Source organism: Meleagris gallopavo, chromosome Z, assembly GCF_905368555.1.
Source record: "Meleagris gallopavo chromosome Z, MGAL_WU_HG_1.1, whole genome shotgun sequence".
NCBI classification, from domain to species: domain Eukaryota; kingdom Metazoa; phylum Chordata; class Aves; order Galliformes; family Phasianidae; genus Meleagris; species Meleagris gallopavo.
In genome coordinates this window covers 32,649,043-32,672,392 of record NC_139435.1, presented here as the reverse complement: position 1 = coordinate 32,672,392, position 23,350 = coordinate 32,649,043, and the positions used below count along the sequence as shown (strand labels likewise).

General features: G+C 35.9%; 1 protein-coding gene across 3 annotated transcripts in view; it reads left to right on the top strand.

Moving 5' to 3' along the window:
* Positions 1–23,350, top strand: part of BNC2 (basonuclin zinc finger protein 2) — a 345,135-nt gene that overhangs the window by 104,659 nt on the left and 217,126 nt on the right. The gene's annotated exons all lie outside the window — the stretch shown is intronic.

Genomic DNA, 23,350 nt, shown 5'->3' with positions numbered 1-23,350 from the left:
AAAGATATATTAAATCTTTAAGTAAAAGCGAAGCATTTATTTTAAAGTTCCCAAACAGGGCTTTGCTCCCTGCAAGACTGTTTTTCTTTTCTTTGTTAGCTCTTGTTTTGTTTCAGTCTGTTATCCCCCTCACGCTCCCTCCGTCCCACAAATAAAAGTATCTGCTATCCCAGCAAAACTCCTTTCTTTCTTCCCGAGTACGTAAGCCCCCCAAACCGAACTGACAGGGAATTTGGGGGCCCCCTCCGAGCAGCGTAATTGACTTCACGTGGCGGAGCGCTGCTCGGAGCTCCGGAGCGGAGCGCGGTGCGGTCGCAGCCGCCGGAGGAGGCAGCTCCGGGTCCCGCTCCGCTCCCTCGCTCCTGCCCGCTCCCTCTCCCGCTCTCCCCCTTCCTGCGGAGCTGTGCCTTGGCGTCTTCCCCAGAGCTGCTCCTTCACCGGGGGCCGCGTTTAAGGCAGCTTGGTATGCTGGTTCTGACGGGAAAGCTAAAATGTTACTGCAAGGCCAGTAATAACTGATAATTAATCACAGGAGCCAGTGTCTCTGTACCATGCACTTGGTGATACGCACACCCTGTGTGTTACAGCTAATCTTGCACAATTGCTTGGCTTGGCTCTTCTGGGTGAAGAAAAGAAAAGGAAAAAAAAAAAAGGGGGGGGGGGACACGACAAAAAAACGGCAAGGGAGAAACTTTCAGTTTGGCCGGGGCTCAGGCAGAAGAGGGAAGTTCAACCTGGAGGGTTTAGCAGAGGGACACTTCGCCTTTCTGAAAAGTAGCTTCCAGTTATGATCCGACACTGACTGATAATAAATGAAATATTGTTTTAGCCGAAAGAGGAGCTGGTAAATGATTTATGTATTTAAATTAGACTTTTATTTAATGTTGGACATCAGATGAATGAACTCATTTACCTGAGAGGCGTTCCAGCATGTGAGGAGAGAGAAAGTAATTGGGCTTTTGTAGTTTGCAGTGACAAAGCATGCCTGAGTACTGGCCGTAAAACAGTAATTTAATTAAATATATATATATATTAGAAAACTTTAAGGCCAAGAAAAATTCCAAGCAGATCGTTAATAACCAATAGCAGTTGTCTGTGGAACACAGTTTAAGCTGTATAGCTCTGGATAGGATAAAGGCATTTGAATAGGAAATATTTTGATATATCCTGTAGAGGGACCCTGATTACTGCTGATACAGTACGCTGGTATAGAATGTCATCAGCATAAGGCAAATAAGCAACGCCGTTCTCTTTCTCATTCTTGAAAGTAAAAAAAAGTTCATTCCTGGTAGAGATGCACATTTCAAAAAAAAGCTTCTTGGCACTAAGAAGTGCGAACTGCTACTGCAGCGCTCGCAGGGCTTGTCAGCTGTGTGTGTCTGTGATACACAGCCTATCTGGTTGTATGGGTGTTGAGCAACAGAGTGGAAAGCAGTTATTCAAATTGCTTGCTGTATTCTTTTATTAAGAAGTGAGATTAAATTTTTGGGGTGGAGGAAAGGTTCTTTCCATTTCAGCCACAAAAGAGTTAACACAACTAGATCTAGATAACGATCAATTGATAAATGACGATTGAACCACATAGATAGCATTAGACTGCCAGTTTAGTATTAGACCTTTTTCAACCGATTTAGCCTCTGTTGTCTCTGGAATGTTAGGAAATGTTCGACATGACAAAGAAAGGAAACAAAACTAAATAAAGAGCATCACTATCTGTGTATGTGGTGAGGGGGAGGTCAGATAATTTAGGACAACCAGCTCATTAGATCAAACCAAACATTCATGCACGTAAGCCAGGCTGTTTGGGCTTTGTTCTCTTTTTGAAAAATAATGTTTTAAATGTGCTAATCCTTGTGCGTTTTCTGAATTTTGTACAATGCTGAACATGCGTGGTCATGCTGTGTTCTGTAGGAAAGGGGAGAAGTAACATGCTAAATGACTAAATGTGTGGTAGGTGCTGTATCAGTGTGTATCCTTCCGTTGCAGTACACACGATAGCACTGCAAAGGTGGTGATTTTGAGCAGGTTTATTTCTTAAAAGTCCGTTCTTAACGTGTTTGAGTTCTGTGTTAATCTCCTTGTCATATTTTGTTTGTTTATCATGTGCTAAACATACTCAGTCCAAATATGCTTTCATCATGCTCTTAAGAGGAGGGTAAGTTCTTTTGCTATATGCACTTATCTCCTCTTTACAGATAATATTTTGTCTTATATTTCTAGTTAATGCTTTTACAACGTATTGTCTCGTGCAGGCTACAAGCACAGACTGTGTGCGAGTGTAGCTGCAAATTTGTGTCGAAGTGCCAATCGTTCTTTCTAAATCACTGAAATTTTGACTTGATTTTTGTTACCTGTTTTCCTCTATTTGTTTGATAATTATATTCGATCCACCTTCTGGAAATGTAAGTATTTTTAATTTTTTTCCTATTCTTTAAGAAGAATTGTTTTCATGATTACAAATAGCATGATGTTATTATATGTACGTAACTTGCAGCGAAGTTTGGCATGGTTTGAAAGAACTGCTTAATGAAACTTTTCCAGCCATACATAGTAATGCTAGAGACATTTCTTCTTTAAAGTTCGAAGTATAATGCTGGCTTTCTCCATGTTTTCTTAGAAGCAAACAAACTCTCAGCTCCATCAGTTTTCCCTGTAGTTGTAATTTAATATCAGGCAGGGTTTTTTTTTAGTACAAAGATTGGACCATGGCAAGAAAAAAGATTCAGAACAAAACAAAACCTTGCGATTACTCCCCATTCTTATCCTTTAACTCACACTGCACAGCTCTCTGCATAGTATAGGAATGAATATCTCTTCTCAGAATGAAAGGAATCTACTTCATCTTTGCAGGGAAACTTATATTTGTTAGAAATTTTAGGATTTATTGTATAGGGCCGAGACATTAATAACAAGTATGAGAATATTTATTTTTAAATTCTTGAGAGAACAGGAGCGCAGGAAAATGGCATCTCCACATTCCAGAGCAAATATAGCTTTTGGTAGAGTGATAGGAGAAGAGCAATAGTCTCCTAAATTACCTGTCAGAAGTTTATGACGTGGCCACTTGACTGCATTGTTTTGCCTATGCACCTTTTTTCAATATAAAAGAGTGCGGTGCGCTTGGAAGAGGTCATCCCATTCTGTATACAGAAGAATGTCTGATAACCTCAGAGGGCATAAATCTTAACTTTTAAAAAGGAGTGCTTCTTTGGGTCACTTTGATCAGTGACAGTTCGAGAATGAGCAGAAACCCTCGGCTTCTCTTCCATGCTCATCTGGTTAAGTCCAGGGCACACACTGCCCATGCTGGTTCTGGCAAGGAGCTGCTAACGACAGAAAAGAAGGCCTGGATGTGATTGATTAAAAAAGACAGGCTTTTATAATTTTCTACTCTCATAAATGTTTTGCGCATTTGTCAGAATAAGCAATGCTACCTTTCTTCTCCCAGTTATCTTAAGGGCTGTAATGTTCTAAAATACTTTCTAAGTGATCTCAGAAATGCGACCATAGGAGAAACCCACAGTGACCCAAAATTCCAGAGCTGCGTAGCTTTTTGTTGAGAAAGAAGTATGCTTAATGCATTTCAAATAAAAAGGTGATAGCCTTTCCAGAAGCCTTTTTTTTTTTTTTTTCAATGTGAGAGTGAAAAAGCAGTATATCAGAATTATAAATGGATCTGTGCGTCATTATATAGTAATTTAGGATTCACTCAATGATGTAACAAAATTAACAACATAATTTCATTGTGTAACTGTATCTTATTAAAGAACAACTGTCTGACATTCTCTTACAGTTGCTTTATTTAACTTCATGCAAATATTATTAGTAGTGACATTTCTCTATTGTACATTAGATTCTCTCATTAGCATGATGTGTTAGTTATCACCAGAGAAATCACTTCCAGATAGGTGAGGGGGAAACCAAGAAAACTAAAAATTAAATCAATGATGTATATTAATACAGACGCGTCTGTTCATGAGAGATATGGTACAGTAAATTCAACTTCTTTTTCTTGCACAGATGCATGCTTATTCCAATGAAAACGAAATAATACTTATAATTTGTGTAGTCTGCATTAATGCTGCTGGAAATATTACATTGCATGCAGTGTGCACTGCCTATTTTGAGCTGTGCTTGTATTCTACAATCTGATAGTTCCTAATGTTGGTGTAGACGTAAGCACATAAAATGTTTATTCAACCTGTATTTAAAGATAGGAGTGTAGCGTAATGTCTAACGGATTGAAGGGGAAAGCTTCTTAAATTTCCTGGGTTGATGGTTATAAAGATTGTATGTAATTTTGCCATTTATTATGTAATTAAATGCTTTACTGTAGCATATAACTATTCTTTTTATATAGGTGTACATGCAGAAAGAGATCAAACATAACAGAACAGCAGGCTACAACACCATACATTGATTTATTGTGAACATTTGGGGAGGAAGTTTAATGCTGATAAAACACATTTTGTCATTTACAGTAGTTAGCAATTGTCTTTGTCAGTGATCATCAACAAACATAATCTGTTTATTCAATATGTATATTTCTCATCACACCATTTTAAAGATAAGCTGACACCAGTATTTTTTGATGTTGTTCATGAATGAGTTGACGTGCAAGTACAAATTCAGATGCTTAATCAGGTTGCATAGGCTTATTTCAGGTATCTGTTTTAATTTCGATGGATATTTTGGCAAAGCATAATTTACTGCTGTAATAGTTCATTTCCCCTTAGCAAATGAATAGTATTTGCATCGAGAATTTTGTGGTGCTTCTGATGTGCCTCAGAAGGGAGGCATTATAAATTACTGTACATGACAAAAGCCCGGGATGTTTTCTGTGGCATATGGAGCTAGACACACAAGAACGTGCAGAAGTATCAACATGGCTGTGTATGTGGTACATGGTTAAAAGGAAAAGAATTCCTCTCAAACCTTCTTTTACTGTATTTATTATTTCCAGGATAACTAAGACACAGAAAAATATTTCCAGCTTCCATCTCTTGCACATTATACACAGACAGTGTTCGAACATATTTGTGCTGTTTTCTCTTTTAGTTGATGATGTGCTAGAAACGCTGTCACATCTTTGCTTAAGTTTGAGATGTGTATGCACAAAACTGTAAAGTCTGGGTGAAGCTTTGAAGCTTATATTAAAGCACACACAGACAAATATATTGTGCAGTAAGCACCAATGCTTGAGGTTTTTAAATGTATAGTTTTTCTGCGTTCTACTTTTTTTTACTTTGTATTTTAGTAGTTACTTTTTCATGTATAGTTTTATGTGGATTTGATTAATGTAGTGACAGAACAGATTTGGTATATAACAGCGGCAGAGTCTCTTGCTCTTATGTCAGGGTTAAGAGCCAAGGCAAATCTTCCCTAGCTAATTAGATGCTGAGTAAGGCATCTTAGTGAAGTTGGGGCAAAAGTGAATGGGTCACAGCTGAGGCAAGATTGCGGGGACTGTAGTGATAGTGAAAGTATTCACATTTGCCAGGTCATTGTGACACTGCACTGATTGCAGAGGAATGCTCTGTTCACTGATACAGAACTACCGTCATAAAGTACAATCAGAAACAAAAGCTTTAAAGAGCTTTTACTTTTTACTAGAAGTGCTCAAAGCATATGCTGTGTCTAGCTTTCTTTGCTCAGTTATTCTTGTGAAACAATAGTGCTTGTGCGTGTGTAAAAGGATTTGCCTTGTAGTCTGATGTAGTCTGATGGTTCTTTGCAGTTGAGAATTTGCGAATTTGGGGTTCCTAGTGTGGCCAAGAGGGGATAAATGATACTGCCTCCAAAAAGAGAAGGCTGAAATACGGGAGAGGGAAAAAGAAAGCTACATCATTGCCTACTCTTAATTTTTTAGTTCAGAAAGATAAACATTAATGCAGCTTTTTCCTATAATTCAGGGAATACAGTCACAAAATTTCAGCATCTAGATTAACTACAGTTAAGGGTTTTAATTTTCGCCCAGCTAGTCTGTGGATGGGGATAATCTTAAAAAGCAGTTTTATTTAATGATGGTATGTTTGCTTATTTACAGTTTTTAAGTGATGCAGAATGCATACTTTAGCTAAACATCAGCCTGTCTAACAGCTATCCAGAACAGGAGACTGTATGTCAGACTGTGGATAAGCATCTGTTGCTTTGTTGCTGCTCATCCCACTCATTATAGTAATGCCCTAATGCCTCCTTTCCCTTTCTGAAATATTTGACAACGGTTTTCTCAATGATTTTCCGTCACTGACAGAGAAAACAGTGCGAGTTGTACGGCAGTTGTTTTGTCATAGACATTTTGTCTTAGAGAGGCCATCTCTTCGTGGGGGAGGGGGGGGGAGGGGAGCTGGGGAGTCATCTCAGAATTGCTTTGATCAGTGTGAACTTGCCAACAATGTACCATTGATGCCATTCTGACTCTCTCGGGAAGTCATTGCATCCCCATCCTCTACCGATGATGCGTATCTGTGCACTTGTGCAAAGGAAAGACGAGAGCGTCATCTGCCACTTACAGAGCACTGGAGTTCAGAAGAGAAAATGACACGATTACGAGCCTGCTATTCCTTCCCGTGCGCAATGCAGAAGCCAGCGAGCGTTTCTTAGAAAGTGAATAATAAGTGATGCTGTAGGAAGCTTTATGGAAACTGAGAAAAATTGTTCTGGTGTTGTCATTAAAGCTGAAATGTGCTGCCACTGGCAGGTAAACTTACTGTGATGTTTGAGATGATGTTTATCTGGAAATGGACAACAACACAAATACCTCATTGGAGATTAGTACTGCAGTCTGTTAATATTGGAATATGCCATTCATAGAAGAATTTGAGAGGTGTAGTAAATGCCTCTGTTTTTTGTGATACATCCCGCGACTGGTGCTGAAAAAAGCTTTAATTGCTCTAATTTTTCTCAATAATTTGAAAAGGGATCAGTGAGACACAACTGATGAACACATTTTATGTTCTGGTTGTTCTTTTTAAACTTTATTTAACCAGGATTCCAAAGAAGAAAATAGGCTGCCTTGCTCCCTGCATACGTGTATTTGCTCCACAATCTCTGTGGTCTATTTCCTAAAGATTGGTGGCTATACAATGGGATACTTCTGGCTTTGAACAGTTTGAATGAAAATGTCATACAACGTAGTTCTTTTGAGATGAACAATTCAACATTTGGAGTGTACCAGTGAGAGGAAAGCAGAATATAAAAGCTCGTATCCTCTCTGTGATCCAAGTGTGTATTTTCCATTCATGTCATTGGAGGCCCTGTCATGCATCAAGGACAGCATATAGTTCAGGTGCAGAATTACAGATAGTAGTGTATTAGCCTTCAGAGTGAGCTGTAACTGGGAGCTCAATTCTGTAAGCCTTCTTATGTGTGTAACTTTTATGAAACTAAATGTATAGGTATTTGCAAGACAAGATTCTACAGCTGTAAAGAAAGTTGCTCTTGTGTGTTTTAATCTTTTCTATTATTTAGGCTCCAAGGAGATGAACATCATAAAAAAAAAAAAAAAAAAAAAAAAAAAGTTTGACATTGCACTTTCTTAAAGAATTCTAAATCTGCCTTACTGTTTCATCACAGAAATTGAAATAGGTTCTCTGTAAACGTTTCTGGTTGTCTCGGCATTTAGGCAATATAGGCCTGTGCATGATTTTATGTATAAATTACTGGAAGCTCATGGATTAACTTGAAAGCCAAGCAAAATTATGGTTGCTTGTAGTTTGCCTCTGAAATTTAGAAAGTGTAAAGTAACATGAAATTGAATTAGAGGAGAAATATTTACAAGAGTCCTGGCTAAATGAAACTGCCAACTTTTCAATAGCTTAAGTAGCACCACAGTCAGAGAGAAAGTATTTTCATCAGTAGGGTAGTATTTTGGAAAGAATTCTCATTTACATAAAAAATTGGCTTTCCAAAGTTTACTATCTTGTTTTCCCAGTAAAAAAAAATATCAAAAACCAAACAGTTCTGAAGATTTATTGTCAGATCTTTTAATGCAGATTCATTTCCTTTTAGTATATTCATTGTCACTTGCCTGCACAGAGTACAAGACACTTTGTACTGTACTGCAGTTTTATTGCTGCTTTCAGAGGGATGTCTTGTGAGATGTTACAGCTTCTGCGGAAGTACAGCAGCGAAATGTCATTTTATGATAGATCATTATTGATATCCTTTATTTATTTATGACTTTCCTCATTTTTCTTTCCTTGCTGTTTCTCTTGCTCTTTATATATCTCTATCTATATTTATATCTGAACTAGTTTTAAAAAGCAAAAAATAAAAAACAAAAAACAAAAAAACCTCTTCTTGGTAGTAATTGAATAATAAAAACAGTCTTTATGATAAGGGACCATAGGAAGAGATGAGGGGCAGAAAAGAGAAGCATCCTTTCCAAGGGTGGCTGAATGTAGGTGTGACATGTAAAGACTTCGGTGGTTTGTATTTCAAGTGTGCTTGTATGCAAGAATATGATAAGAATGTGTGACGCTTTGGCTTATCACATGAAAGATGCTGAAAAGCATCTCAATTTGATCTCTGTGTTTTACAGTTTCTTAACCAAGACATTGCTATAATTTAAAAAACAGTTCTCAGTGTATTTGTATTCCAGTATTTCAAGTATGATCTTTGTGTTCATCTGACAAAATAATAAAAATCAAGTAAAATGAGGGAGTAAAATTCCTAATATGATTAAACACTTTTTTTTTTTTCCCAACAGAATTAGTAGACAAAAAATAATCAGTTTTTACTTACAGTTATGATCTAGAACTTAAATTTTATGACAACCTGTAAAATAGCTTTCACAGTCATACAGTCTTAGAATTGGTACGGACTGCATTTCTGAGTAGTAGATATTGGAGCTTTCACAGTTTCTGTCATAACTTTCAGTGACTGTTTTTTCTCTAAGCAGTTTGATAAGAGTGTCTAAAATAGATATCTTAGGGAGGAGGGAGGTACAAGCTAATGAAGAGTATGCAAGAAAAAAAATAATTACTTCCAGCTGGCTTTTTATAATAAAGTTACTATTAAAACGAGGAGGTCCATTAGCAAGACTATAATTATATATTTTCTTACATTTCTAAATAAACATCATAGACTTTAGAAAAATAACCCTTTAATGAGTTAAGTGTGAGGCCATCGCTCTAGCCAGGGTGAAGTATAAAGAAGTACCAACTCATCTACCCTGCTTTAATGCCCCACAGCAGTTGACATTGCTGGAATGCCTCCTGCAGCTGGTGGCATATGACTGTCATTTGCAGGCAGGATATACGGAGAGTTTACACAATGGAAGCATTCATGAAAGTGTTCCTCATCTGGGACTCCTGCAAGCTCTCATTTTATTGACCCTGTCAGAATTTAACTGGTAGGCTGTCAAATTATGTGTTGCTTTATCTAATATTAGTTTTTCTTTTAAATTAAAGAAAGAAGTGAAGAAATGAAGATGAGGTTGTGGAAATCAGGTAGAGAAAGGGAAAACATCTTCTGTTTTACTGTTTCTAAATCAAGAAAAACTAATAGCTGTTCAAGAACTTTATCATTTGTAGTACAAATTGCAAAGATTCAATTTCTTGTTCAAGATTAAATAGTGTGATTTATTTAGAGAGATTTTTCAGTTTCTTTCTTCTTTTTTTCAACATTCAAAGTCTTAAACAGAAATCCATTTTCTAAATTACCATATCCGTCAAGTGTAACTGTATACAAACAGTTTTATAAAACAGCTATCTCTTTAATTGCTGTCCTTAAAGATAGCAGGAGAGGTACTGTCTACACAGGCTTCCCCAAAAAGAGCTTTATTCATAACCTCTCTTGTATCTTCATGCAGAAAGCCACAGAGAAACGTCTGATGTTCAGTGGTTTTTATAATGATCTGCAAACAATATAATAATCTGAAGGCTGATTGATGATTGTAAATATGTTCTTTATATCACAGATTGATTATTTATTAATTCAACGGTGTTGAGGCATGACCTCTCCAAAGCCATAATTTGCATTAAAAAAAAAGTGTATGTGCAGCTTAGTTGATAGCAGAGAGAAAACTGGCTACAGCAGCAAACAGCATACCAAAACATTGGCTTCATGCAAATGGAGCACACTGCAAGAAGTGCACCTTACATAGTCAGTTACACATTTTAACAGATTCTCCTATCCACCAGTAATTGCTAATGCAAAACTAAAGTTTAGTTCAGAAATGGCACAAGAAGCGATGATCAGATTGTTTTGAGAAAAATAGATTTTAATCCTCATTCTGCTAGAAACCAAGTCCCTCAACTCTCCAACATGTTTTTGTTCCTGTACAGAAAGAAAGATATAGCATCTGTCTGTGTGACAGGAGATCTCATTGCCATAGATTTTACTTAGTACGTTTTCCATTGTTCTTCTGCTTTTAAAAAAATGTTAGAATAGTGATAGCTGAATAGTAAACAGTGCCTATCTAGAAAAATGCATATTTGCTTGTAGAATTGCTTTTCGTGTGCCATTTCCTTTTCTTCCCACTTCAGCTCTATCTTTATATTCTCTTCAGAGTACAAAATAAACCAATTGAAATGTGAAAGGCAAAAAAGATTAAAACAGTGTATTATTGTACTATTTTGCAAAATCCCCCGTAATGTCCCTTGAAAGCCTACTGAGATACTGGATCTTCTGTACTGGTATAAATAAGAAAGAGAATGGAATCATTTAAATTCACTTAAAATTATGTATTGGTTGTTGGATTCTTATTTTTTTTCACATTTTAAGGTAGAATTCCGAAGATGTTGTGATCCCTTGAGTATTTAAAAAATACAGTCAGTTGAATGAGCCGTAATATTAAGTCTGTACTTAGCAAATAAAGAATAAGTATTTTACAAGAACTTGATAAATGTAGAAACGCTTATAACAAGTGAATTTTTGTTGCAAGGAAAATGCTGCCTCTCCAGTTTTGACATTGCATACTTTGCAAGGTGGCAGTTTAAGCTTTCTTTTCTGTAAAAACTCAGGAAAATACATAATAGTATGTTTTCTGGTTAATGAGGCTAGCTTCATTAGGGACTTTTCGAGTCTGATTGTCTAAGGAGAGATGTAAAAGCTAGGTTTTAGAGCAAGATAAGAACATAAAAAAGTATCAACAACATTAAAAATGGCTAATGAACTTCCTGACAAACGTCAAAATTACCTGACAGTTGATTTAAGAGAATTTCAATTTATTTTTTCCATTGTCAAGTGCTGTTAGAGGAAATCTGCCTAAAGCTATACATATGTATCTATATGTATGTATGTTAGCATATATATAGGTCAAAAACAAGGTATCTCAAAATATTCACTTACAGAAAAGATTCCTGTGGAAAAACAATGATTTACAAAAATAGAAAATTTTAATTTCAAGTGCGTAGCCCAATACTCACTGAAATCAATAAAAGCGTGATCTCTAATCACAAAAATGGTCTGGAGGCTTTTCCTACTGTCTCCTTAGGAAGAGATAATTCTTACTTTGCTCATTTTGTGGTGGAGCAGAGCAAGAGTACATATAAAATGAAGAAATAATTGGAAAAGCAAAATTTCAGGAAAGGTTTATAATGTCAGAGCTTTAGTTACAAATAATGTAAAATTTATAGACATATGGCCTCTAAAATCTAAGTTTTTCAAAATTTTAATTATATATTTAACAGAAACTGTGCTGTATATTAGCTGTTAAAAAATACCAACAAGACAATGACAACAGTGACTCAGGTAAGATAGTTGCAGACATTTTTTTTTTTACTTTGAAATGTAATTTTAGTTTTGACAAAAGTGTGTTTTTCATCGATCTTTATCTTCATTAATGAAATCTTTCAGAAGGCAATGAAATTAAGTGATCAGAAAGTCCAGTGATCTTAAAAAGTAAAACAGCATCACGGTTCTTCCCAAGCGAAAGCCAACCCTACTTAAACATGTTTAGTTAGTATTTAAGCATATTTTGCATGAAAGTTGCTTAGATATTAAATTTTGTTTTTCTGTTATCCTTCTTCTGCTTTTTACTAATGTTGGGAAGCTAAGAGTTGGGTGTGAAAATGTTTCTGCATATACAATGCATATGCAGTTTTGTAATTGCAAAATTGAAATTTGGTTTTCCGAAAATAGACCTATGGAAATAATGTTTTCTATGATTTATCAATTTACAGCTTTAAAAGCTTTTTTAAATAATACTGAGATCAAATAAAACTTTTCTAGTATGTAGAGTACATGAAGTATGGTAATACATGAAGTGCATGAGGGAAAGTCATGGGCATGAGACTGATCTAAATGTTTCTTAATTTTTTTTCTTATTTTCTGAGCCTCTCCCTTCCATGCCACATCCCCATCCCTTCTAAAATTCAGAAGCGATCAGGTGTGGGGTTTTGATTCTATCCACTAACTTACATATGCATGTTTATACACCCACAAACTGTAAAAAGAAAGCTGAGTAAATGTGGCTTCAGGGGAAAGAAAGGAGTGGTGGGCGCAGATACCAGCTGGAGCTTGATGCATGTGTTCTCTTCTGTGGCACCATTTTGTTGTTGGTGTGGGAATGTAGCTAAACAGTGGCTACAGATGCTTCTCTAAATAGGAATCCACATAAATTCCAGCTGTGAACTTGTGATTCATCCTTCCTTGCAGAAAAGATATGTTTCCATATGTCCCATTATGTTCCATATTTGATTTTTATCACACACTCTGTGCCAGCCTAAATCTCGTCTACTTGCTTTTTATGCATCCTGTAAACCTTTCTGTCATCCCTCTTTGAATTAGGCTCATAATGCACCTCAGCCTCACTGCAAAAAAAAAATCCTCATTAAAATAATAGAGAATCCCATGAATAATTTTTTAATGAATCAAGTATATGAATAATATATCTGTGTAACCACTCTAGCACATACTCTGGACATATATACAGAAAATCATACTAGAAATACTAAGAATATTTTTCTTGTTGCTACCTCTACTATCCTTAAAATATCTGAGTTCTTAATATTTTTATCTTAAAAACACTTGTATCTTAATTTACCTCTCTAAATGGATTTTTGTGATTTTATCTTTAATCTTTTCAGATATTGAATCTACATAGCTTCTCTATATATTTTTAAGAATGTAATTCATTGATCAAAGGATAAATAATCTCATTTTGAATTATGAATACTCTTCATTGTTAAACCATATCTGCTCTGAGACTCACAGAAAACAATTGCAAAACTATCCCTGTTTTTATTATGTTAATTATCTTGTTAATTATGATTAGGTTTTTCTTCTTTTTTGATTTTTCTTTTTTTTGTTTTATTTTTGTTGTTGTTGTTGTTGTTGTTTTTTGTTTCATTTTTTACATTATCTTATCCGTTACACTGTCTAGATTGGAATTTAGGATATTTTTCTTCTGCTACTGTAAGTGTAGATATAGAAAATGACATCTAGAAAGGTAGGCGATCTTGGCCTCTGGAGCATACGAAAATACAGAGTTAAGGGTATTTAAAGAACAAAGTAAAGATTTTCCAAAGGCTAGCTGAATTGCGCTATAGGCTTTTGAGTTGGCTTTTATCACACAGTTATAAGAGATACGGTCCCTACCTCCTAACTGAAGTAAACTATGGCTGCTGGTCAGCTCTGTTGGAAACGTAGTGTTGCTAAAGGTTTGCAGTAAGTTTTATGTATGATAGATGCCGCTGACTGTCATGAGACTACTCAAAACATGAGGCAGACGTGAGCATTGCATTAGACAGCTGTGGTCTACAAAGTAACTGTCTTAGGATAAAATCTCAGAGGTTGCTATAATTATTGAAGTAATGATGAAAGTACTAAATTTGGTCATTGGCTTTTGCAAGTTAATGAAGCTAATGCTTCTATTTTCAGCACAAATTTAAAATGGCAGATCAGGAATAGGATGAACGCTTGTGGTCTTTCAAAGTGAAATTACAGTGCAGATGATGCAGCAGAAGACCGAAGAAAAGTAGTACAGTAATACAGTTTTTTGAAACAGGGCTTATCAAAGTAAAGATTGACATTCGCTATAAAAAAGAATCACTTGAGTGAGTGCAGAATTATGTGCAGAATTAGTCTTCAGTGTTTTTTGTGTTCTGTATTGGGAGTGGATGGGGAATCTAGTGAAAATAAGACTATTCAGAACTGGAATTCTCCAGCATGTCAGATACCAACATTGTACCAACACTTTTCAACAGAACGAGCAGTTAATTTGTATGCATTTTAAATTGAAGATCATCGTGTTACAGATTTCTGTGGGAACAAAAAGGGATTGCATCTAGTAAAATGATGGGTAACTGGGGCCTGTTCTCAGCGATGTCAGTGGTACAATTGAGTTGAATCACTGGTCACTGTCAAATTCCAATCAAAATGCAGATAAGTTTAGAATAAACATAATAAGGTGTTGGTGTGTTTCCAGAACTGTATGGCTGACTTTAAGTGGAGAAGAGACTGGAGATTAACAGCTTGTTTTACAGCTGGGTTAGGCATTTCAAATCAAGTGACTGGTGCTGCTTGTAACGAAGCATCTGTAAAGTATGTCCATATGACGTTGGTATTTTGTGTTCAAGAAGTTCAATGTCAACACAGCTGTGACTTACCACATTTAGCAACCTCTTAGCTGGGAATTAGATAAAATACCTTTAATTTGGGCACGGGGCTAGGGGAGAGTACTGGGACGGGAGTATAATTTCAAATGCTATTAATTTTCACAAAATAACGTTTGTTTGCTTTGTCTTGCCAGATAATCTACAATGCTTTTCCTCATTTCATGTGCCAGGTTGTTTTTATATTACCATTTCCTTCTCTGCAATGTTTTTCTTTTCTGAAAATGGTGAAATGTAAGCTATTGCAGAGTGGGTGGGTGGCACACATTTGCACAGTAACTCTTAAAACAGAGAGCAAGCATTTTATTTGGGTTTAGAAAACCACTGAGAGAACTTAATACAGCTGCTCTCATGGCATCAAAGTGAAACATGTAAAAATCTCACTTTCTATTTTAAATAACCTTAGGGCTGTTGAGTCAGATATTTCCGGGTTGACATGTTTTGCACATGAGTGACAGTGGCATTGAGTATATATAGTAAATCTTAATATTTCACTGAATCTCTTTACTCTTTTATGAGCTTCACAGGGTACTCATCCTTAACAAAATGTCAAGTTAAAACATGTCACTTTACTGTAGTTGAAATTACTTACTTGTTTTTAATCAAAGAAGCAACTCTTAATGGGCTGTTTTACTGTAGGCAGTCAGGAAAGGAGCTTTCCAGTTTAACAGCAAGTAGTTCTTCAAACCCATTATTTGCTGTCAATTTTACTTCTCATCCATAAAAAGAGATGCACGATTAAAATCTCAGGATGCTGAATCGGGATGCTGGTGCTGCCTATCGTACACCTACTAAAATTAATATTTTTAAGAAAAATTAAGCCATTTTTAATGCTTGTCTTTTGATTCAATTAGGCAGTAGCCCTGTGTTTCCTAGGAACTTTGCTGTATTAGTGATCTCTGTCAAAAGCTGAACTAGTCTTGCTGATAATGAAGATAATTTATAGTACAGTGCATCTTTGATTTTAGCTTTCTCAGACTTAAGGTGAGGTTACGATGAGCCATGTAGTCTATATAATCTTTATATCCTATGTGGTGAAGTAGGAAGCTTTCTCAAGGCTCTCAGAAGCTCAAGAAATACAAATTTAGTGAATTCAGTCCATATTCTGTTTTATTCAGTTAATAAACCTCCTCTCAACAATGCTGTATGTATTGTATATGGATTTTGAAAGGCTAGTCATTGTCACAAAGATTGCAACAATACTGTTAGCTAGATTGCTGTATTCTTTGTTTCTTGAGGATGATTTGCTACCTGTCAATTGGGGAAAAAAGAAAAGAATAAAGACTGGGGTTTATTTTAAAAGAAAATGATCACCGTGTTTCTCCTCACCAACAAGTGCTTCAAATTTGGAATTGTTTCTTGTCAGTAGAGTGTTTTGGAGATTCTGCTGATTCAGATATGATGGGTGGTCTCATTCAGTTTGATGTTTTTTAGTGTGGAAATGTAATTTTGAGGATATTTTAGTTTTGTTCATAGTTGCCTTTCGGAGCTTTTATTATATTTTGAGGGCTTATCTCAGCACCTAATAGGAACATGTAAAGTCTTTCAGAAATTCTCTTAACTTCAGAGTTGCATGTGTTCCTTCTCAGTACCATGAAAGCACTTAAATAACTAAGCAAATAGGAAAATTGAGACTTCAAACTCTGTTGTTGTTACTATACTGAAGTATTTACATTCACAACTACAAAAAGCTGCATATCTTTGTTTTCACACAAAAAAAAAAAAGTACACTGAAAGATCTTTCTTTTTAGGGTAATGCATCCTTATCATTGTATGTTACAGCAAAAATGTTCTCTATCTTTTTTTCTGGTAACTAACAGTGTGCTCTGTTTGTTATATTATTGAAATAGTATAACTTTACAAGGCCAGGTTCCAGTTTGGAATCATGACTTGCAAATGGTGATTCGACTTGTTTTTTATTTGGACAAGGACTCTTCCTGAGGCAAGTTCAACTGTACTGTTAATATAGCTCTTACAGTTTTTGCATTGTTTTGATTGTTCATTGCTAGATATCTTTAGAAATCTTTCACAATACAGGTTGTATGTGTTGCTTTTTCTGTTTCATACAAGAAGTTCAGTGAAACCATATGATTATAGAGCTAGAAATTAGTTTGTAGTCACCTATGCATTTGCCATATTAAATTAAATGTTCAAGTATGTATTTGCTTCATTTTTTGTTCGTGTTTTAACTTCATTATTTTGAATATTCTGCTTCTTCAGACTCTTCATCCTAGTTCATTATCCAAGATTTCAGCTGAAACTTCAGTTATTTACATCACTTTCATTTGCTTTTATGTTTATTTTGGTAGTACAATTTGTTTTCTCCCATCAGTCAGCAAACACTTGAGCTCCTTATGGGATTTACATTGGTTTTCAAATAGTTAAACCATTATTAGACTTTCAAATTATATTGTAAAGTGAGCAGAACCATTCTGGATGAAAGAAATTTTCCATATTCTAAAAATAAACTTGAGTACAATGATTGTCATCACCAAACATGTCACACAAACATTCTTTTGTATTACATGATCTTTTTCACACAAGGAAGCATGATGTGAAAGTGTGTGTTTTTTTTCCTTTACATGAAGTATACACGCAAAAATTACAAGTTCATTTAGACAGCCACTCCCTAAATATTTTTGAACTACTTTTGCTGCATAGAAAATTTCCATTTTAATTAGATTGCTACAGGTTAATACAGGAATGGGAGAGAGGCTAGAAGTTAATTTGTATCCAGCCAAACTCAGCTAATTTCTTATATCTTTATACTGCTGCATCTCCTTCTCCCTTCCCCGTTACTTTTAAATCACCAGATTCCAGGAATATCAAGAAAGCATATAAGATTTCATATTTCAAAATATTCACTCTTCACAGAACTATTTGAACTGGCACTTCTTGGTGTCCTTGTCCCCACCCCCCACCACACAGCTGTCACTAACACAGGAAAAGGACTGGGGGAGGGAAGGAGGGAGCCCTGCTAAAATCGTGTCACGTAGCACTAATTCATCTGCTCTCATTAGAGTGAGCGAGGGACAGCAGTGATGGCCAAGAGCTGCACTCCACACATGACACACGAACAGTTTGGGGAATAGAAAATTGCTTTCTCAGGAAGCCCAGCCAATTAAGGACTTGACCATATTGAATGTCAAGTGTTAATTTAGGTTTTTCTTCATTTTCCCAGTAGTAATGCGGGTCCTGTGATGAGCAAATACATGTCAAGTAAAAGTTGATTGCATGAAGGACCTGGGTATTATATGTCACTGACAAGTCACAAATGTACTCTAGTCTTTTAACCCCTTAGGTGAGTCTGGAATGGGGGGAGGGGAGTACCAGAGGGGGATTAAGTGTACTATAATGATAAGAATAGAAAGCTTATATTAGGGAGAAGTCTGAATGGGACAGAAAGGAATAGAAATTGTGCAGGAGGCTAGGATGCAGATTTTCTGCCATTGGTGCACACACATGTGGTACCTATCTGTGTTATAATTAATAAACAGAGCTAAAGGCCCCCATAGGATTCTTGAGGGTTTCAAACAAGCCTGTGAAGCATGCATGTTATGTCCTATGTAAGGTTTCATGTGAAGAGAAGGGAAAGAAGTGCATCGTGCCAGAAATGCATAATATTCCTTTAGGTGTGACCTGTTTTGAAAGAAAATGATTTTGCATTCTTTAAGGAAAAGAAAATATATATATTTCTGAGATCTTTGTTTAATTATAAAAAAAAAAATTGGAAAGACAAAGTTCACGTGTGAAAGCAAGAAATTATAAAGCACTTTACTGTCAAAAACAGATTCATTTTCCATCTTGTGTATTTCTCCTAGTTAATTTCACAGACCTAGAAACACCTCAGAAGGCCACCTGCCCTAATGTGATGTTGTACCTGCCTCCCCCAGTGAAGGAAAGGGTGGCAGAAGCGATAGCATTGAAGTCTGTTTAAGTGCAGTAGCATTTACTTTTACTAGATGTGAATATTTACGTATCATCTATAGCATCTAATTTCCATTCATCAGCATATTATTTACATATGAATGTTCTGAAAATAAGAGACTGTCTGTTTCTATTGCAATTGTATAATTGACCAAAAGATTTCCTACAACAATGTAGCTGCTGCTATATAGTACAAAAACAATGAAACAGAAGTGACAATTATGCAGACACCTAGAAAGTTGTCCGCACCCTTTTAATTTCACCAAAGATGATAAAAGCCACTTAAGCTTTTCAGGAATTTTTAGAATATATTTTTCTCCCTTTTTTTTTTTTTTTTTAATTAGTATCAAAGTCATACATAGATAACTGTTTGTTTGGAGCTTGTCATTGAGTGCTCTGTCTCTGTGTTAAATATGAGTGATCTGATCCTTGTTAGGATGGATTTTCCCTATTCCTCCTCTGGATTTTGCTCCTCTGTGTTATGATGAAGGTATACTGTCACTGTGTGTACCATAAAGTGTTCAATACACATACATAACAACGTTCTTCATTCTCGCAGTGGTAACTTGACACATAAAATGAACACAAAGTTAATCAGTAAGCGTTAAATTCTGAAACAGACCTATTTTCCAGACAAAAGAAAAAAAAATTGTTTTGATTTGTGCTTTCTGGAATAGCATTAGATTTTCTGTGTATATAAAATTGTGTTATCTGTGTCATTAAATGGAACAAATTTTATGTTAAGAAACAGTTTCAAGAATCTGACTTTAAGAAAACCAGTAATACTTTTTTTAATGCAATTTTACTTCATGTTTTTATGAAAACATCCCGTACATACAATCCATATCAAAACAAACACAACTTAATTCTGCCTTCTCAGCTTTCTGTTTTGATTTTAGTTAAGTACTGTCTGTAGATCTCAGCTGGCATTTAGAATGGCGTTTTAATCGTAGCAGCTTCTCTTCTGCAAGGTGTGCAGAGGGATTTTGCTAAGTTTCCTTAAACTAAATTCTGATGATGGCATCTCAGGTTGCTGATTCAAGATTTTACTCCTCTGTGGTGTCATTTTTGACGGATGGTACCTGATGCAATCAGCCACTGCTAAGGCAAGGCCTTCCTTTGACCAAAGGGTCCAAAGGAAAAAAAAAAAAAAAGAAAAAAATCCCACAACCACAACCCTGCACCCAACAACCAAATAGGGTAGGCTGTTTCTGAATTGCTATTTCCCAGTGCTTTAGCAGAAGATGCCTCCCTTTGCGCATGTTTTTGATAAATTTAAGAAGTCAAATCACTGACACAGATGGATAATCCAAGTGTATAGGGTGAAGAGTTATAAATTAACACATTATTCCCTCTTAATGTGAAATACTTGAGAATGCATTTTCTCAGTCCCTTGACATCTACCCAGTGAGGGCTCGCATTGTACTTTTCAAGTGGCATTGATTTGTTAAAGCGCTGAATTAGCATCTCAGGCCAGCTGCCTGTTCCACTGTTGTGTTGTTGGGTTCACTCTCTCTCTCTCTGCCTTGCTTCCCGCTGCCTTGGCCACACACAGGGCTTCAGCCTGCTTACCCCAGCTTTTCCCTTCTGTTATTTTAGCTAACCAGGTAATACACTCACTAAATGTGCCTTGCCGAGCCCGGTAATTTAACTTATTTCTCGAGCATAAGACTCAGAATATGCACATGCATATATATGTGTGTACTTGTGTGCATAATGTTTTTGGTTGGACTAGAGAAGAAATAAGTAGGAGGAGTAGGGGGAGAAAGGTGATGGGTTACTAGGATGAATGGCTGTGTTTACCAGCTTCATTCTCTAGTGAAGTTACACGTTGTTCTTCTGTTTAATATGTGTTGCGATGAGGTCTTCTGTAAAGCAGCTAAGTCAATTGGAAAAGAGGGAAGAAATAGAAGGAATATATGTCAAGTCAGAAAAGCTATGCAAATGCAGCATTAAACTGCATGTTGCAGATCTGAATTTCAGTCTCTTATACTTGATCTAGTTCATTAATGAATCTCTGTGCAAATCTAAGGAGAGTTTGTGCTTATATGTCTGGATATAAATAAGCTATTTATAAATGTGCTTTTAAAAAATTATTATTCTGGTTGTAATTAGCAGTTTTTAAGGCTTCTTCCAAACCCTTCTTTCCTCTCTCAGCCTATCCCTACTGCTGCTATTTTAGTATTCACTTTTAATGTTTTCAGTGCAACTTCATACTTTATATTTCTCATGGTGGTACCTGACAGATTTGTAGCTATGCCCTAATTGACTAAATTACATTAGTAATACGTGTATGGCAGTAATGAAGATTATGTACATGAAATTAACATTGCATTTCATTTAAAATGGCTAATAAAATGGTCATATTTTTATCTCTGGTTCTTTGGCATAGATTAACCAGGTTTCTAGAGCTTAAGGAGTTTCTGTACTGCAAATCAGTGTTGAGAACTGGAAAGACACTCTTTTATACTAGTCTTTTCATATTATACTACACTACACACTCATGATTCCTGCACTGTTCTGAATATCTTTTTCTTAATATTGTTTGCTGGGAAGGTTTAAGGTAATTTCTTTCATGTTGTAGGCTTCTGAGAACGGAAATTTCAGGAGCGATAAGCAGAAGTATTCTTTTTTGTCTTCATAATATGACAAATTCTGTTGAGACACAGTCCATCTGTTTCAGTTGCTACTCATCCAGTGAGGCACTCTAACTGCACAAAAGTATGGGTTATATTCCTTGCCTATTTTCATTTTATCCTTTTGAAGGTTATGCGCCTACTAAACTTCCAAAGCTTATTAGAACTAGAGTATTTGCTATTTGCAACATTTGTATCAGTTTTCATATATAAACTAAAAAATATTCCCTTGAGGTGGTTACTTTATAAGCCTAAACCGAACAAAACAAGACTAAGATAATACCCTGGCTAACTAATCAGCACTGATTCTTTTCAGTAGATAATAGTTTTAGAGTAAGTATGGAACTGAGCAGATGAAAAATTTTTGTCATTTAACAGGCATGTCAGAGGCTAATTGAAACCACCAATGAGATGAAGAGTAGAAACCAAAGTCAGGAGGTCATGTTTTTACAATAGCACATTACCTTGCTCAGAGGGCATTGCTAGAATTGCCATTGCAACTTTGTGCAGCATGCAAAAGACAAACCAAGTGTGCCCTGCTGTGTTAATGTTACATAAACATGAGACGCCATGCTGAAGTGCATCCGATGTGCACTGTACGCAGATGGATGTATTTCTATTATTTTAGGCAAAGAGGGGCTCAGAACCATTGGAGACTGGTTTAATCATGCAGGTGATATACTTGGCTGAAAGACTTAGGAGAAATAAATGCTACATAAATGCCCTCAGTGCAGCTAGTGTCATAATTTGTGGTGTTTTAGGCAGAACCTTCTAGACCCTCTGAGCAAAAGGTGAAATAAGAGCAAGGATCTGCAGAGGTATTGATGGAAGAGGCAACTAAAAAATGCAAAAGTACTCACAATACTGATTCTGATGGTTAAATTCAGTTAAAATCTTGAGCACCTATTCTTCAGTGTCAGGAATGTCTAATGATTAAGGTATAGTAGATTTTATTAATGCTGCTAGAAACACCCGTGCCATCTTGCTGTAGAAAGAAGTAAGACACTTAGGATTTTTAGCAGCAGCAGATTTTAGGCATGCTTATTCATGAGAATGTGAAGCAGTGTCCAGTCTGTGCTTCCATGACTTCACTGGAGTTATTTTGTGCCCTGACTGAATTGAAGCCTTGGTTGATGATGTATTTAAATCTCTCATTGTCATACACAAATCACCACAGTTTAGTCCCTAGAGATATTGCAATTTAATTGGAATACAATAAGATGCCAAGAAAGTGTGGAGAACAGATTATCAGCATAGCTAATCAGACAAGAAATATGATCAGAAAGGATTTTTCTTATAATAAAAAATGCAGCTTATAATGAACAACTTTATCCAGTCCTTTTACTGTTTTTTTCATGAGAGACACATCAGAAGTCGGACTTATTTAGATGCATTTGACCAGAAGTTCATTTATATATGTTCAACTCAAAGAAGTTATAAGTATAGATGTTGGTATAAAATACATGATTAATGTTTTCTGCCCAATTTTTAAATTATTTGAACAACATGTTACATAAATCCTACAGAATAGGACTTTATTTATCTATTTATTTATTTTTCAGAGATTGGCACCCAAATAGAGAATTGAATTACAATTTTGGTTAATAGAGCAAAATAGAAACTGTATTGCTAAATCCCTTTCCTGTTTCTAACCACAGACACTGAATTGTCTCTATAGAGAATTTAATATGAGATATTGCTAGTGTTCTACAATTAAATTCTTCTGTTATTTCATATTTTTCTGCACTGGTGTTTGCCCAAGACACCAAGAACACTGTGAGTTCCCAGTTAGAGGAACAATTTGTAGATATCAGTTCAAAACTGCGATTGCTCAGTCAGAAAAAAAAATGAATGACAGGTTATGCTGCCATTCCTTTCTCTAAGTGTTCCCTGCATTTTAGTCACTCTGCTCTGCCAACCTCATTTTAGTAGCAATGATTCTTCTCCTGCTTACTGAAATGACTATCGATAATGTTAGATCATGATCCAGTTGCACAGCTTTTGTACAGTGACTTGAAGTAGATGTAAGCCTGCTTATGGTTATTTTGTAATTGTCCTATTAAGTACTGACCTAGCTATGATAGAGAATTTTCTAGATGTTGCTTTGGTGCCATGCTGGAAGGACAAAGGAAAAGAGCCCTGATGGCCAGGCTGTAAAGAATCTTTCATATCATCTGCCTAGTTTCCGGAATGCACATTTGCCAACCAGAAAGTAGTTGCTGAAAA